Here is a 16,441-nt window from a genome sequence, read left to right as displayed (position 1 = left end):
GAGAGATAAGGTAAGATTTGAAGTCATAGGCCAAAGACTCCTGTATCTATTCTCCTAGGGACACAGAGTTCTGCACAAAGCCCTTCCCCAATTCACCATAGCCCTCTTACAGTTTTCATGGTGGGAACTTAAGGATGGTAGAATGGAGACCCTAGAATTGGAATTAACCACCTGGATGTTGTTTAACAGAAGAGCGGGGGGTCCAGGCCCATGGCTCTGTCTAAGTTATCTTTATCCTTCTGCTATCTGTCAGGCCTTGTGCTGTGTAGCCTTGAGAAAATGATCTTACCTTTTTGAACCATATCTGTAAATTGGGGTTATTAATGCCCATCTCATAGGGTTTTCAGAAGAGTAAATCAAAATAGAGGATTTCATATAGTGCCTGGCAAACAGTAAACCCCTCTGAAAATGGCAGTTATTATTACGAGGGTTTGATCATGACAACTGGATGGCCACAGCTGCTCCTGAGGGCCAGGACACCCCAGCCTCTGAGGATAGTGGTGGAGCTGGACAGGGAAGTCTGGCCTTATGATGTTTGACCCTATTACTCTATTCTCTCTGGTAGCCAGACTTGCTACAGAGATGATTCACCTTTGCCTAGTGCCAAGGCTGCCTGAGATTCTGGTTTGTATTCTACTGAGGCCTGGAACAAAGCCAGGGAAACACAATGAAGGATGCTTCCCTTTGTGTCTACAGCTGCTTCCTGGTTACAATGGGCCATTGTTGTGCTAGGCCACAATGGAAGGGAAGTGTGACTGATTGGCCAATTGATTCTGTCTCATGGGCCTCAGAGGCTCTTCTCTGTCAGGGGCATCTGAGGTTTAAGAAGTTGTCTCAAACAGTAGATTAGTTATTACTGACTGGCAGGTGGATTGTTGAACTTAACTGTTTTCTCCTTCTCTATAATAGAATGATGCCTTCATGAGTTTTGTCCTGTGACTTTGGTGTACATCCCAACCAATGGGATACTAGTATATATGGTGTGAGCAGACTCTATGAGTGTGGTTGGGTTGTTTGGCTTGATCTCTTGTATTTCTGCTCTCTGCCAAGGAATAACATGCTTTGGATAGCTCTAATCCATGATAAGATACATGGAATGTACCTGAACTCTATCTTTAGTCCAGATCCAAACCTAGCAGAGCCCAGTTATCTGTAGACCTATGAGGGAGAAAAATGAGTGTTTGTTGTTATAAGCCAGTGAGATTTGGGGAGTGTTTGTCTTGCACATTGTTTTGAAGCAGTAGCTGACTAATGCAATGACATGTGGGTTCTCTAGTAAAGAAAGGATCAGCAGGAGACTCTGATGGCTCCATATTGATGTAAGCCCCTTGAAGAAAGACATACTTTTCTGAACCAGAATGCTCAATTATCTTTTGTCCTGGAGGAGACCATAGAAAGCACAGGTTGGGCATGGTTTGTCCCCTTTCTGCTCCGAATACCCAACTTGGAGCCCTCTTCAGAGTAGAGTTGATAATATATGTTAGATATTATTGGAATGAGTTGAAACACAGCCAGGCTAGGGAGGGCTTTATCTCTGAAAACAAGGCTTTCTGTAGGAGCTTCCAAGATGCAAATCAGAGAAAAGGCCATGAGAAGAGCAGACCTAGCCTACCCAGGACAAGGCCAGCTGCAAGAGAAATTTTAGAAATGCTCTGAGGCTTTGAAGAGTGTGGGCAGATTTTGTTCTCCAAAGGTTGCTAGAGAATACACTTAATGTATCATTTTCTGCCTCAGTCAGTCCTGGCTGCTGTGGTGGAATATTGCAAACAAGGTAGCTTAAACAACAGGAATTTATTTCCCACAGTTCCGGAGCCTGGAAAGTCTGAGATCAGGGTGCGAACATGGCTGGGTTTTGGTGAGAACTCTCTTCCTTGTTTGCAGATGGCTGTCTTCTTGATGTCCCCACATGGCCAAGAGCAGAGAGACAGAGCAAGCAAGCTCTCTCCTGTGTCTTCTTCTAAGGGCACTAATCCCATCAGGGGTTCCACCTGCATGACCTAATTCCCTCTCAAAGGCCCTACCTGCACACACTATCAAATTGGAAATTAGGGTTTCAACATTTGAATTTTGAGAGGACACAAACATTCAGTCGATAGCATTTTCCCTTCCAGAAACAACTCTTGACTATGTAATTTAATGCCCTCCGCCCTCCTTTCTCTGAGCTCTCTCCTGATCTCTCCCCCAAAGCAAAACAAAACAAAACAAAAAAAAACCAGGCACCTCTGTGAATATTTTAACTCAGCAAAGGCTGGCTCTCAGCTGGCCCCACCAACCTGATTCCATGTAGATGTGAGAATAGTCCTTCCCAACTCTTAAGCTTCTAGGATTATACAGGAGGGGACTCTCAGGGAGGTGAGGTTTCAAATGGGCCTTGAGGAACAGGAAGGCAAAGGAGAGAAGGGAGAACACACCAGGTGAGCCAAAGGAGTTCCAGCTTCTGTCTGTTCCTTCACCCTGGGTGACAAAGGTATACCTCTGGGGTAGATTAGTTTTCTCTGAAAGAAGCTCTGTGGGCCATATAGGGCCCAAGCATTTGGCTTCTTTATCTTTATTCTGGATCAAGGAGTTAACAGCTGTGTTGTTTAGTGGTCAAGGAATCTGCCACGTGGTCAGTACTAGAGAGGCGTCCCTGGAGAAGACAGGCTTGTTGCTCTTCTGGGCTGCCAGGCCATAGTCCATGTGCCCCATCAGTGTCCCATAATTGTTCTTTACAACCCAGACTAGTTTTTGAAAAGAAAATATAAGTAAACTCAATGGGTCTGCCTCTTCTAGCACCCTCTATGACATCATTCTTTTCCCAGAATGTATTCTTTTTTTTTTTTTTCCAGGGGACTTCAGCAGGTAATTTAAAAGACTAACAAACTTTGGCATAGATCACTTTAAGAGCCAGAGAGCTAGCCAGAATGTTAATGAAGCCGTCTAGTGATGGAGTTGCTTCCTGATGCGGGAACATATCAAAGAGGTTAGGTCCGTGAGTGTTGCTCTGCAGAGGCCCATCTCTATTATCTAGCTTTTAATTACTTCATTAAAATTCAGCAGAGAAGCTGCCCAAATCCGGTAGCGTGCCCAAGGCTTGCTGGGTGATTTCCCTGCCTCTGGCCATACGCGATTTTTAGTTCCTTAGATCTCCAGAGATTGGAGGCCAGATCTTAGGCAGACAGATCTGCTGCTGCTGGCTGCATTAACTCGCAGCGCTGGGGCTGCTACCTGCCTTGTGCACAGCTGGATTTCTGCCCTCCTTTCCCACAGGCAGCAGGACCCCTGCTTTTCTTGTGTCCTTCGGGAAGGAGCTGCCCTACAAAAGTGTTCGCCGATCTCAGAAGTCTCCTTGGTTAGATACGCGTGCTTTCTGAAACTCTTTGTAAGAGATAGATTGCCCCTTGCCTGTTCTCTTTAAAGCGGCAGTCACCATTTCAGCTTGGGTGGCTCATCTCGGAGAAGGGGACATGGTGGGCTTTGAATGAGAACGCTTTGGCTCTGTCCCTAGTTTTTCAGCCTCCTTGAGTCTCAGTTTTCCTATCTATAGAATGAAGCTGTGAAGTCGCCTGGTCCCTCCGTAACTCTACATTCTCTTGATCTTTAGGAGTACCAGTTTTCAACGAGGGGTGTAATGCAGCAACATTTGGATAAGAATCTGTACCAGTCAGCTTCTATCCTAAACTGTCCTTGTTGGCTCTCATTTCTAAATGCTGTTCCTTTTAGTGATACTTTTTGTCACTGCCCTCTTTAACCCTGGGATCAGGAAAACTGCCTTAGGCGTCTTTATTTTTAAACAATTTTTAGTCTACAGGGAATTCCATGAAGGTGGTACTACCTCCTTTTCAGAGTCCAGTGAGTGCATGGACTTTTGATGGCTGTGATGGCTGTTTTTAGATCCAGAGGCCCTTTTAATGTCTCTGGGTTTCCATCTGTGTTCCAAGTGGAGTGGATTTTTTTAGAAACACACTGAGTCAGCAAAAGACAATGCATCTAAGCGTGCCTGCCACTTGGTGGAGGCAACATGTGCTTGTCAGTAAAAGTTGTAGAAGTTTCATCTGTCCTTTCTTTTGCTCCTTCTGCTTACCTTTGTTTATTTCACTTTTCTTCTAATCACTGTATCTGTCAAAGGGACGAACAAGGGGAGTTCAGGGTGTTCTGGGTTGTGGCCACCGGCGTCTCCAAGGGGCCTGCCGTGGAGATCCTGATGTGACAAGCTTGGCTGAGGGCTTAGCAGCAGACGGCTCAGGAAGCATGCAGGGCTGAGCCCCCGGGCAGTAGGTCAGGGAGGAGCACAGCCTTTTGAAGAAGGAAGATTAAGGAGGAGAGGTTGTGCTGAAGTTGGAACCAGTCACACAGTGAGCCAGACTGAGATTTCCAACAGACTGTAAAAAAAAAAAAAAAGTGTGTACTTTCTGAGTATTTCTAAGGTATCAAGAGCCTTTGACGAGCCCAAGGCCTTCTTCCCAGTAAGAGGAGAACCTGGGGCCCTTCTCAGCCCCAGCCCTTGGCTTTCTGGGGCATTTCTAAATCGAAGAGGTAAGGAGGCATAGGTGATATTTGAGGACTTAGCATTTGGCAAGTAATTGGCTCCAGAGCCAGATACCGCCTCTGGCCTTCGGAAAACCCTAGAGTCCTTGGATGCCATGGCGTTACTCAGAGAACTTCCTTATGTTTTCCCCCACTTTGGTGGATAAAACTTAACGCAAAGGGTGCTCTTTTTTATCATGTTTCTTTCTTCTGAATTTATTCGTCACTTAAAATGGTCATAACTCCCACAGTTTTATTTGAACTCCTCAGGTTTCTTTTTAAAAAGTCTTTTTGCTTTGTTTCTTTGTCTGGCTCAGTGTCTTCCTGTCTCTTTGGTGGTGGGGTGCGTATGCCATTTGGTAAAGGATGATCTCTCTGTACTGTGTGACTGGTCTTGAGGACATGTGGCACTGAATAGCTGCCTGGGACAGCTGTTGGTTTAGTTATAATGGTGCTGCGGGAAAGGGCCCAGACTTGTTAGGAGCTTGGCATCCCTGTATGTTAAATGTTTGTTAATGGAAATGCCGTCTACCTTCTCTGCTTTGGAGACTTGTTATAAATGTCAGATGAACTATAGTCTATGAAAGAGTCTTAAAATTGTAAAAATTTGAAGTTTGAAGTCACACGTTCTTTGGCCAGGTGCTTGTGAAAACAGTGCCCACGGCAAGAATTAAAGTGCTAACGCTTTGTTTGGGAGGTGCAAGCCGAAGGTGATGGGAGTACAGGCAGAAGGGGGAAGTGAGGCAAGGCAAGATGAAACATAAAGCCGTGCTGTGTGTTGCTGTGCTGGCCGGAGGCTTGTGGTAAGCATCACGGAGACACATTAGATCCTCACCAGGCATGTTCCCGTGGCTCACTGGACTTCTCGGGAAAAAACACACTTTAAAGCAGTTCACATTGAGGAGAAAAGATGGTATTTATCTGTCCAAATTCCTGCCATTTTTATTTCTCTTTGGTCAAGGTTGCATCCAGAGGAAGTGACCACTTTTCGGTCGTGTCATCTAGCTTCTAGCAGGTGTTCAGAAAGCCAGAGCCCATGCCCTGTGATGCTGTATTTCGTACAGGTGCAGAAGTGAGGGGACAGCTTGGCGTAGGTGGGGCTCAGCCGAGAGAAGGAGACGGTTGAGGGAATCTGAGAAGGTGGCATACGGGCTTTGAGTCCTATATACTGACCTCTCCTTCTCAAAGTTAGAACTTGGAATCTGATGGAGTGAGGGGGTAGATACGGCTCAACTTCTCAATTCCTTCCTTCATCTCCATCTGCTGGAAATGACCATATCCTGCTGACAGGCTCCTCAGCTCAGAATCCTCATCCAGGGGCTTTGCAGTAACAGAATAGCTTCTGTTGCCCCACCTCGGCCTCCCCTGGGGACCCAATCCAGCCTTATCCTCTCCACAATCCCTTACGAGAGGCCCAGATCCTTATTAAGAAACACTATGGATTTTTAGAGTAAAAAATCTATACAGGGACTTCAGAAACAGTCTGGGGAGATTATAAAGAAATGTGGGCCAGTTTTCCAAGGAGATTTTATAGAATATTCAATAGCACTCATGTCATAAAAAGCCTATGGAGGTTTCCAAAGCTGAGTCTGGCCCTGAATTATGATTCCCTGATGCAGAGCCCAGCAAAAGGTCACAGCATAACAGATCAGGGCTTGATTCTGCGGCGCTTGTCAAAATAGAGCCACCTCACTAAAACGCAGTGGGGATATTAATTTCCAGGGCTGAAGTTCAATTTAACAGAAAGACAGTAGAAAATAGAGCTGTCTTTTCAATCCCAGTGGTCATAATAGAACCCCACCCTGAACCTCTCTGCAAACTGTCTCCCAGCCAGCTCCCAGACATTCTGAAACGTGCCATGTGCTTTTTTTTTTCCTATGATAACTGGAGCTGGGTGGCTGGAGGGGCAGCAATTACTGTCCACAGATGAGGAACCTGAGGCATTTGCAGGTTAATCTACTTTCTCACGGGCACAGAACAAGTCAGCGGACGAGACAGTTTGCAGTTAGTAAAATCCTACTCCCAACTGGGAGCAGATGACCACATTTACATTTAACTTTTATTCAAGAAGGAAGGGTATTAATGTGTATCCCTACTGGGTGTCCTTGTGTGAAGAGCTTGACATACATCTTTACACGTAATTTTACAGTGAATCTGACAGATCATTATTGTCTCCATCTCTTAGGAAACTGAGGCTCAGGAAGGTAAGGAAATTTCTCCAAATAACCCACATCGTCCTTGAAAGGCCTGGAGCTGATACCTGTGTCAGACGGCCTGAGTGGCATAGATTCATTCTCCTCTTGGCCCCACGGGCCTCTCTTCTGTCTTCTCAGCTTATCTGAATCCTCTGTGAGATTGGGAACTGTGTCCCGGCTCCCCTCCTGCTCAGTACCCAGCTCAGTGCCCAGGGAGATTTCTGGGGTGTTGAGAATATCTGGCCTATTATTCTTTGAAACTGGTCTTGGACTTTAACTAGAACTTTCTCTCCTTACCGTCAGATTCAGTGAAATGCTAGTCTCTGGGTAGATGGGGAGCACTTGTGGGTGAATTTGTTCAGTTAAATGAGAATGGAAGCTTGAGGGCAGAGACGTTTGAAGGTCAGACAAAGGACCTCAGTTGATGGGGTGCAGAATTATAAATGGAAATGTCCTGAGATTTCACTAATTTTAAGGTGGACTCACAGTAGGCACTTAATCAACATCTCCTGGGACTGTGGCAGTTTCTTCCTTGGACTCTCGCCATTGGTCAACAATGGCTGCTGCCTAGGCTGGAGCGCAGCAGAATAGCCAACCCCCATGACCAGTTGTGCTGGGAGGGTCTCAGCTGTCTGAGGGTCCGAGGCCTTAACACCTGCATGAGGGCAGATGCTGCCCTCACACGTGTTCTCTGTAGGGCCTGTTGCCAAGGGCTCCTCCCGGAGGCAGAGGGGAACAGAGGTAGAGGCTGACCAGCGGCTGTGGGTCATGTGTGGGCTTTGGGCTCTGCCCCACCTGCGACTGAACTGAGGGAGGAACTATGAGAAATGCGAATGGAAGTACCACAGAAATAGTCCGTGCTCTTATTCTCTGTCTGCCTTGCTGCCTTGATTTGCCAGCCACTCACCTGGCTGCCTGTCAGGGGCATCAGCAGGGTGAAGGCATTCTACTGTCCCCACGGCAGTAATCACTGTGGTGAACTAATGAGGACGTTATCTGAGGCAGTGACGGCCGCATGACCATGACCCTGGCTTGGGCTTATAAACAGGAACCCAGGATCCGCTGTGGTCTGTGGCACTTGTTGCTGCAGTCTGTGTCACACTCAAAAGGATCTCATTAGTGCCTGGGGAAATCTTCCCCGGCCCCTTCCTCTTCTAATGGTGAGCAGTTTTAATTGCATTCAATCACCTTTTTTGATGACCTTGATGTCATCAAAATCTCCATTTTCTTATCTCCCAGATACTCCGAGACTGTATTTGTACGTGTTGCTTGCACCTAGTGGGTGTGAGATGGCTGCACACACGACTGAGCAGGGGCGTAGACTGATGTTTAATGGCATTTTGCGGGGAGTGCCGCAGCCTCCATATTTGCGCACAATGGAGAATCTATTTTCAGCTCACACCCCATCTGCAAGTTACTTTTCTAGGCAAAAGGAGTAGAATTTACCCACCCACTTCCTATTACCACTGTGCGACCAGAACACAGAGGTAGCTAGGCAGAACAAAAGGTTTGGATAAGAGCAGCTGGCTCTCAAATTTCAGTGTGTGTTACACCTCCAGTACTTGGGTGGTGGTGTTAAAATGCAAGTGCATGATCTGCATCCTCAGAGACTGATTTAGTAGCTCTAAAGTAGAGACCAGGCACCTGAATTTTGAACAACCTCTTCAGGCCATTTCCATTTGTGGGCCACACTTTTAGAACCACTGGGTTCGAAGAAATGAATCGGAGGCAGGACCCTCCGCATGGAGAGAAAAGCTTTTCCTGGGTAATAGTTAATTAGCAGCTGTTGGATGTAAACCTCTTCAATGAGGCAGTTGAAAAAACCTTAAAGTTTGGCTGGCCATATGCCCTGTTTTATATGGGTTCATGGGTTGTTGTAGATCAATTAATACCTATTAATTATTTTTAGTGCCTCTTCTCCCTCTCAAAAAAGTGTCTGGGTTTGGACAATAAATTATACAGTTACCCTAATTTAAAGCGAACTTTGAACAAGCTTTGTAAAGGAAAGAGACATTTCTTCCTGCCGACGCAAGTTCCGGAGATGAGTTAATCACTTCTCCAACCAGTGTCCTTGGAATCTGAGGGAAGGAGGAATGAGCGCATCACGTGTTGCTGAGCTACCCCCTCCTGTGTCCCCAGCTAAGGGGTCCCCCTAGGAAGGTTAAAAAGCCCCTGATCTCATTGAGGTCTCTGAGGCATAAATGATTCAAAAAGGCCACAGGCGTGTTTCCAAAAGCCTAACAATCTTATTAAAATCATGACTTACTCTCAGTAGATTCAAATCTGTTTATATCCAACTCACATATGGTAGCAACAGAAAACCTTCATTTTTTCCCTAATCTCAACAATCTTCTGTCTTGTTCAACATTCAGATTTTATTTCCACAAACAGAGACGGCATTCTACATTTGAGGATGTCATTTAAGGCCAAGAAACTCCAATAAAAAAGCACTTATCAGCAGTAAAGTTTGTTTGAGGATTACCTACTGTGAAGAAAGGCAAGCTCCCCTTTTAAACTGAAGCATGCTATTTCGGGAATGTGACCCCTTTCATGAATAAATGACATGGTGACATTTACAGATAAAGCAAGATTTAACTGCTATGAAAGAAGGTGACAAATGTCAGGATGTCAATAATGATCCGTGAACATAATGGTTTCTTACCTGAGCGCTGAGCAGATACATAATGTAACTGCTGTCTGCCAGCATTCTGCAGAGAATGAGCCCCGCAGTCTGGGAATAGTCGAGAAGCACCCAGAACCAAGGGAGTCACGAGTCTGGGATGGTGAGTGCATGAGGCAGAGGTCTGAGTGCGATCTGGCTAAGAAATGAGCCCATTAATTCCTTCACGTTGCTCTCATGTCTGCATTTCGGGAAGGATAAAGTTTTTCCGTCATCTGTGGTTAAACGTTGTCTGTTAGAGGAGGATTCGGATGTGAAAACAACTTGCTGATTATGCCTTCATTTTCCTAAAGAGCCAAGGGTATAGAGGAAATGTCAGGAAAAAGTCTGAGCTGTCACTAGCATGGGGAGGCCAGGGCCATGGGTGATGCCTGACCGGGTTTTGCAGGCTCAGAAGCCCATGCCAAGGCCACTTCCCTCTCCGACACGGAGCCAGCCAGCTCACAGAGCACAGAGCCAGAGTGTGGGTGGCTCAGCTGGCCTGGCTCAATACTTACGAAGATCCTTTCCTCTGGGCCCTGTCTCCTTCCTTGGATTCAGGGTACTGTTCCCTTCTGGTTCTGCTCAGACATCTTTGAAGCTGTTTTATGCTTGCTTTTACTGGCCTTGTTTTTCTCCTTTCTTAAAATTGGATGCCCCTGGTCAGTGGTAAATGTTTAACACCCAGCTCTTGGAAAACAAGCCCCAATTAGTTTGCAGTTTTTTGTGGTGTGTATACTGCCCCCCTTCCCTGCCCCGATTTTAAACTCCTTTTCAACACGAAGTTCACTGAACAGAGTTGAGAAGACGTGCACAGTTGCTCCATCCAGCATCAATACTGTGCAGTGATCTCCCAGGTCCTCCTTGCTTTTCTACACTCATACCCCACCTCAGTTACTACTCTCTTCCCCCAGGTGGGACTATCTTTTCATGTGAAAAACCCCAAGTGCATATTCCAACCTCCATGTCTCTCCCCAGATCCAGCCCCATGCAGCCAGCCCAGAAGATGACTTCCTCTGCTCCCACCTTTGCAGTTGTCTGCCTGATCCCCTCCTTCCTCTTTCACCTTCTAAGACAAGATCATACCTGACGTTTCCTCCTCCGTGATGTTTTCTGGGTCTGGCTCATGGTCTCCAGGTTGATCATAGCACCCCTACTCCTAACCCCCCGTCTGGGCAGTCTCTTTTCTCATCATATGTTAAGGCTCATGAGTGTCCAGCTGTTACCTCATTTAACAATAAAATTGAGAAAACAGAGGCTCTGATACGTTTACTGACTTGCTGGAGATCCTCAGTGTATCATATCCCAGCTGTGTGTAGAACGCAGGTTTCGTGATTCCCAGGACTAGTGCCTTTTCCTGTGTGGCTCCATATTCTCCATTACTCCTAAAGGTACAGGCCCCGCTCAGATCTCCGTCTCCTCAGCACCTCCACCCCCTGCCCGACCTCTTGCCCCACAGTGACTCCCAGGCCCTCCTCTGAGTTCCTGTGACAGGGTAGGGCCACTTCAGTGTTGACAGTTGTCATTCTGGAGCCTCCGGTACCACATGGTGGCACATTTTGCTCAGTCTTCTTTCAGCCTCTTGGTATAGATGTGATTTCCTTGACAAATACCATGGTCCTGTCCCCTGTGGCTGCCGGGAAAGCTGTGAACTTTAAGAACAAGAGCAGGTCAGGAAGCAAGGTTGTCAACCAGTGCTGACAGGCCACCAGCCTCCATCAGCAGGGTGGGGGCAAGGCTTTGGGTTTTTGCCTTGGCAGGCGGGCATTTTTCCCTATGTGGGGAAGTCTCTCTAAGACAAACAAAGGGAATGACATTCTGCGTCTTTCTGCCCTTTGTGGGTCTGGATCACACATCCTACCTTGTGTGTATAGCAACCCCGTGCTCAGTAATGCTGTTGAGGTGAAGCCAAAGGACCCCCCACGCCCAGAATCTGAGGCTGAATCTGAGTGACAGGATTCAGTTCAGGGAAGGGAGAAGTTTTTGTTGGCTGGAAGAATCAAGGATAATATTTTGGCTGAGGAAAGGTGTGAGCGGAGCTTTGAAAAATGGTCAGTATTTTGTGTGGAAGACAAGAGTTCGGACACTGGGGAGAGGAAGGCTTCAGTGAAGTTGAGTTTCAGGGTGGGAAAGAGGGGTTCTCTCTCATCTTCTTGTGGCTGCCAGTGGGCACTCAGCCTGAGAAAGCCGGTCCCCCATGGGGGAGACTTGAGGGTGTAAATGTCTTCTGACCTTTCCCTGAAGGAGGTAGATGATGGGGCCCCTACCAAGGATACTCCTTCCTGTGGGGGCCACAGAGTGGAGTGGGCCTAGTTCATGGGGTCAGGGCTGCCATCTGCCTGCTCACTGCCCTGTGTGCAGCCTACCGCCTCTGGCTGCAGAGAAGCCTTGCTTCGGCCATTCTGAGAGGTCAGTGGGGCCATCGTGGGCAGTGCCGGCGCAGACTGGGGGCCCCGCACCTTCCTAGCGGGTTCTGGGGCTTCAGCGTCCCGACTGACGTTTTTTCCTCAGCGCTAACTCACTTCCATCCTGCTTTGCTCTTACAAACTGACAAGGTTTCAACCCGAAGCAGGAGACTCGCGACGCCGTCATCAAGTACATGTGGAGAAAAGCTGAGAGGTAAATGCATTTCACTGGAAGTCAATTTTGTCTGGAAGTTTCCCTGTGGTTGGAAGTTTCTTCGAAAACTTGGTGATTATTAAGATGTCAGTGGTAGAAAGAGTTTGCTGCTGCCTTCCTGCCGCCTGTCCCTGTCTGCTCTGACAGCCCTCCTCCTCGGGCCTCTCCACACAGTGGGGCAGAGAGAAGGCAAGGGACGCTGAAGGGTGATGGGTGGCAAAGGCCACTCCCTCGCTGAGGCCAGGGCCTGCGATGCTTGGTGGGTGGCCCCGCCACCTGTGCTGCAGGCCCTTCAGCGTTTTTCCTTCCCTCTTTGCAGGGCAGATCCCAGACAGTTGTGCTGCCAGAAAGTCACACAGAGTCAACTAATCTGTCATCTAGGAGTGGCTGCAGAATGTCTTTGAAGGAACAGTGTTCTTTGGCCTGGGAACCTTTTCTAGTGAGCTCTTTGCTTATGCAGAAAGCAAGGCCTGAGCCTAACCTGGGCAGGAGAGGGTGACAAAGGAGGCCCTACCGCTGCTCTGCCTACGGATGGACAGGCTGTGCCGTCGCTGTGGTCAGGGCAAGGGCTCGGTGTAAGCTGCCGAGGAAAGCAGGATGTGGGACTCCGGATTTGAAGAGTGAGGAGAGAACTCCAGTGACCTGCCGTCTGGGAATGTCCCCAGTACCCAGCAGAGTGTGTGGGTGTATGTGTGACGTGCGGGTGAGGCTCTGGGTTCCCTAAAGAACGATCTGCCCTCCGCCATGAAATTGCAGCCTTGATGGGCACTCGAAGCTGTGGGTTCTGAAATGGACTTTGAGGCTTTCCTTTTCAGCACTGGCACATCCTCAGACTGCACTGAGTTCTGAAATTCTACAGCTGAGTGTCAGCCTTGGTGTGGAGAATGCCAGGAAAGAGGGTACCCACATGTCAGGGGAGCAGAGTAGGAGGCACGGTGGGGGGGCCCAGAGACCAACATCAGCAGGAAGGGGCTCAGAGCATCCATGGACCGAACGGTAAGGAGCGGCCCCTGGGGTACTTGGCTGCCCGCCTTTCCTGGGCTTCAGAGCACTATTAGGAGAGAGGACCTGCTAAGAGACAAGATCTTTCTGCAGTCACAGAGGAGGAACTGGGTTATTTTTACTTCAGTAGAAAAGACATTGGTGACCCTGGAAGATGGGAAAATTAGGAATTCTGACATTTAGCACTTGATGCATTTAGATAACCTGTTGAACAGTATTTTAGGTTCAGGCTCTGTCAAGGATACAGAGGAGAAAAAGATCCAGTGTCTGTCCTCAAGAATCTTTGGCCAGGGCTAGTGATTTATCATCATCATCATCATCATCATCATCATCATCATCATCATCATCATCATCATCACCATAATCATCATCATCATCATCATGACTACTACTACTATTACAGCAGAGTCTTATATGATTTAGGAAATTTGCAACCTTTAAGGAGAAGGCTGGCTCTGTCCAGAACTCACCACAGCTGCTGGCGATGCTGTGGTCTTGTACTCTTTTCTGCAGTCAGCTATGGATTGTGGCTTCCTGATGAGAAAGGACAGAGAACACAAGAGCAGAGGGAAATTGCACTCATTTTTATTCTGCTGAAATGATTTTACTGTGAGAAGTCCACACGGTTCAGAGCAGTGTGCGTGCAGGCTGGAACTGGCATTCTGAAGACGGTCTCAAGTTTCAACCCAGATCATGCATTTAAGAGCTTCAACATCTCTCCATGTTCTTCTTTAGTACTGTAGTCAGGATGCCTGGCCTGCTGGAGTGCAGGGTTCTGGAATTCAGATATCTTCCCCAGAGAGCCGGGCATGAATCTGAATACCTAGCAGTCCCAGTCAACCTCGGCTGAGTTAAACAAAGGACAAAGAACCAGCTTCAGAGGGGTTTCCTCTCTCTCCACCAGTCAGCTTGAAATTAGCAGCCATCGGTCTTCACAGTCCCCTGAGCAGGATTTTTGGGCAAGCAACTTGGGCCTTCCCTTTTCATCTTAGCTCGGGCTATCATAACGAAACACTGTAGACTGGATGGCTTAAACAGCAGAAATTTATTTCTCACAGTTCTGGAGGCTGGACGTCTAAGATCAAGGTGCCAGCCAATTGAGTTCCTGGCGAGGACCCTCTTCGTGGTTTGCAGAGTTCAGTTGTCTTGATGTGCCCTCCTGTGGTGGAAGGAGACAGGGCTAGCTATCTTGTGTCTCTTCTGATGACACCAGTCCCGTCAAGTGGTCTCTACTGTCTTGACCTGCATACCTGCCAAAGCCTCATCTTGGAATACCATCAAATTGAATATGAGGTTTTCAATGTAACGATTTTGGAGGGACACAAACAGGTAGTCTGTAACACTCTTCATGCCCTCTTATCCCTGCCTTTGGGCCTTCTTGATTCCTTCACCCAGAGACACACAGGGCCCACCTTCTCCCTCTGGTTTGGTTATCCTGTGTTCTACAAGGGCTCCAGCACTGGTCCCTCACACTTCGAGAGAATTCAGGAGCTGGGTTTTCAGCCCAATTGCTCCAGAGAGGAAGGGATGTCTCCTGGAAATGAAGTTCTCAACTTCAGCCTGTGCCTCTGAAATTTTTTTTTTACTTTGGTCAGTTTGGTCCAAATTCAGACTCAGCTGGTGTCCTTTTGACTCAGGTCTCTGGGTTCTGTGCCCAGAGCAGGTCCTGTGGCCGCTGCTGCTGGAACCGTGCGTATCACTGATATTCCTGGTAAAACCATGGCCCTGGGAGTGCTAAAGTGGATAGAGGCTTTTCATTCTCAGAAAATCCTATCAAAATGCCAGGGATGTAATGATACAGGGAGCATGGGAGAAGTTAGGATGAATCTAAAGCTTTATTTTAATGTATCTGTGGAAATAAATGTAGCATGCACCCGTGTTTTGGGAAGAAAAGTGCATGTCTGTGTGTAGACCCGTGCATGTATGTGTCTGTATTAAAGCATACAAAGCAATGTAGCTAGATTAGTGTTTTAACATATAAATCTAGAAGAAAACACTGAGGTACAGCTTGTGCATCTATATCTGAAAGTATTTTCTTAACCACCGCAGTGAGACGCTCACATGTGTGGAGCCACGGGCACAGGCGGGATGAGCAGGGCTGGCTGCGGGGCTCACCCAGGCCCAGGGGCAGTGCCTGTGCCTTTGCTTTACCTGGTTCTACGGTCGGAAGAACTGCTCTCTGTGACTTTTAAACTTCCAGGGGGAAGGGCACGATGCCAGTTTTCAGGCGTGGCATTTCTGTAAACGAGTCAAAAGCCGTTGGGGAACCATAAACGTGTGAATATGATGGTGCAGTATGTCGCCGCTGGGCCTCGAGGGCTGATGTTCCCCATATCCCACAGTTTTATGACCCCACACCTTTAAACGTTCATTTCCATCGCCCTGCATGAGGACATAAAGTCAGGTGGCGCGTCCACCAGTCCTGGCGGGCGCCGATCCCGAGCCCTGCAGTCCTAACAGCGGCTTCCCTGGGAGAGGAGAGCCGTCTCCTCCCCAGCCGACCCGCCAGAGAGTGTCGGCACCAGGCCAGGCCTGCGGCCAGTGTCCCAGTGTCCTCTGCCGGCAGTCACCTCAAGGCACTCTTCCCTCGTCCCTTGTTTTCCTGGTATCAGACCTGTTATATGTGTGTGTCTGGGGTAACACGCTGGGGAGGTTGTGCTCGCCTCTCCCTTTAACCCGTGGCCTGCCACCGCTCCTGAAGCTCGCCAGTGGTTGGTAGCCATTTGCTGAACTGATGAATGACTGTCCCCTGTAAGAGCTGCTTCTTCGCTGATGGTGGCTTTCACAAGCTAGTTAACACTGGGCTGTGAATAAAATATGGTGCAGAAAGCTCGGGTGACGAGGCCACACTGCCAGGTGGAGAGCCAGAGTTACTCATTCACTTCTTCGCATGTAACAGTCCAGAGCCTGGCTGTTTGCTGGAGGTAATCCTGTGTTAGGGGATGTGGCACCCAGTCTCCCCATAGCACCAGCCAGGCCAGGTGTGGACGACTGAGCTTCAGATGCACTTAAAGATCCTCTTTATCATGTGGTCCTCAGCTAGCAGTGAATCTTTGGGCTGAAGAGAATTACTTTGCTGCTGAAACTGCTTGTAATTTATAACAGAGTGACATAAGCTGAATGCAGTTTTTTTCCCCCTAGGGAGGATCCCCAATTTCTTCATTTTCTTGGTACTCGGACACGTTGTGGAAGTGCTGATAAAGGTCAGTCATTTCCGGTATGTACACAGTCACCGTTACTGGCAAAGGTGTCAGTTCTAGAGTGGTCAGAGAGTCTGGACCTGGGGGAGGGCCCACAATATCCCACAACAGACACTCAACTCAATCGTTTCATATCTCTGTGTTTAATTTTCTTAGAATAACGTCTCTGCACAGTTCATCTGAGGTCAAGTTAGTGAATGTAGTCATTGAATGAGAAGGAATGCTCAGATTTAAGGGCACAGAATGTCGAAATGTGTTAT

The 16,441-nt window shown here is 47.9% G+C and overlaps 1 protein-coding gene across 1 annotated transcript in view; it reads left to right on the top strand.

Annotated features, from left to right (window-relative positions):
* The window catches only part of TDRD15 (tudor domain containing 15), a 443,928-nt gene that overhangs the window by 103,134 nt on the left and 324,353 nt on the right, over nt 1-16,441 (top strand). The window contains exon 5 of the transcript XR_012059170.1: nt 16,123-16,184. The gene's annotated coding sequence lies outside the window, so the exon portion shown is untranslated. The remainder of the gene's footprint in view (nt 1-16,122; nt 16,185-16,441) is intronic.

The sequence above is a fragment of the Vicugna pacos genome, chromosome 15 (genome assembly GCF_048564905.1).
Source record: "Vicugna pacos chromosome 15, VicPac4, whole genome shotgun sequence".
NCBI lineage: Eukaryota > Metazoa > Chordata > Mammalia > Artiodactyla > Camelidae > Vicugna > Vicugna pacos.
This window is presented reverse-complemented; position numbering and strand designations above follow the sequence as displayed.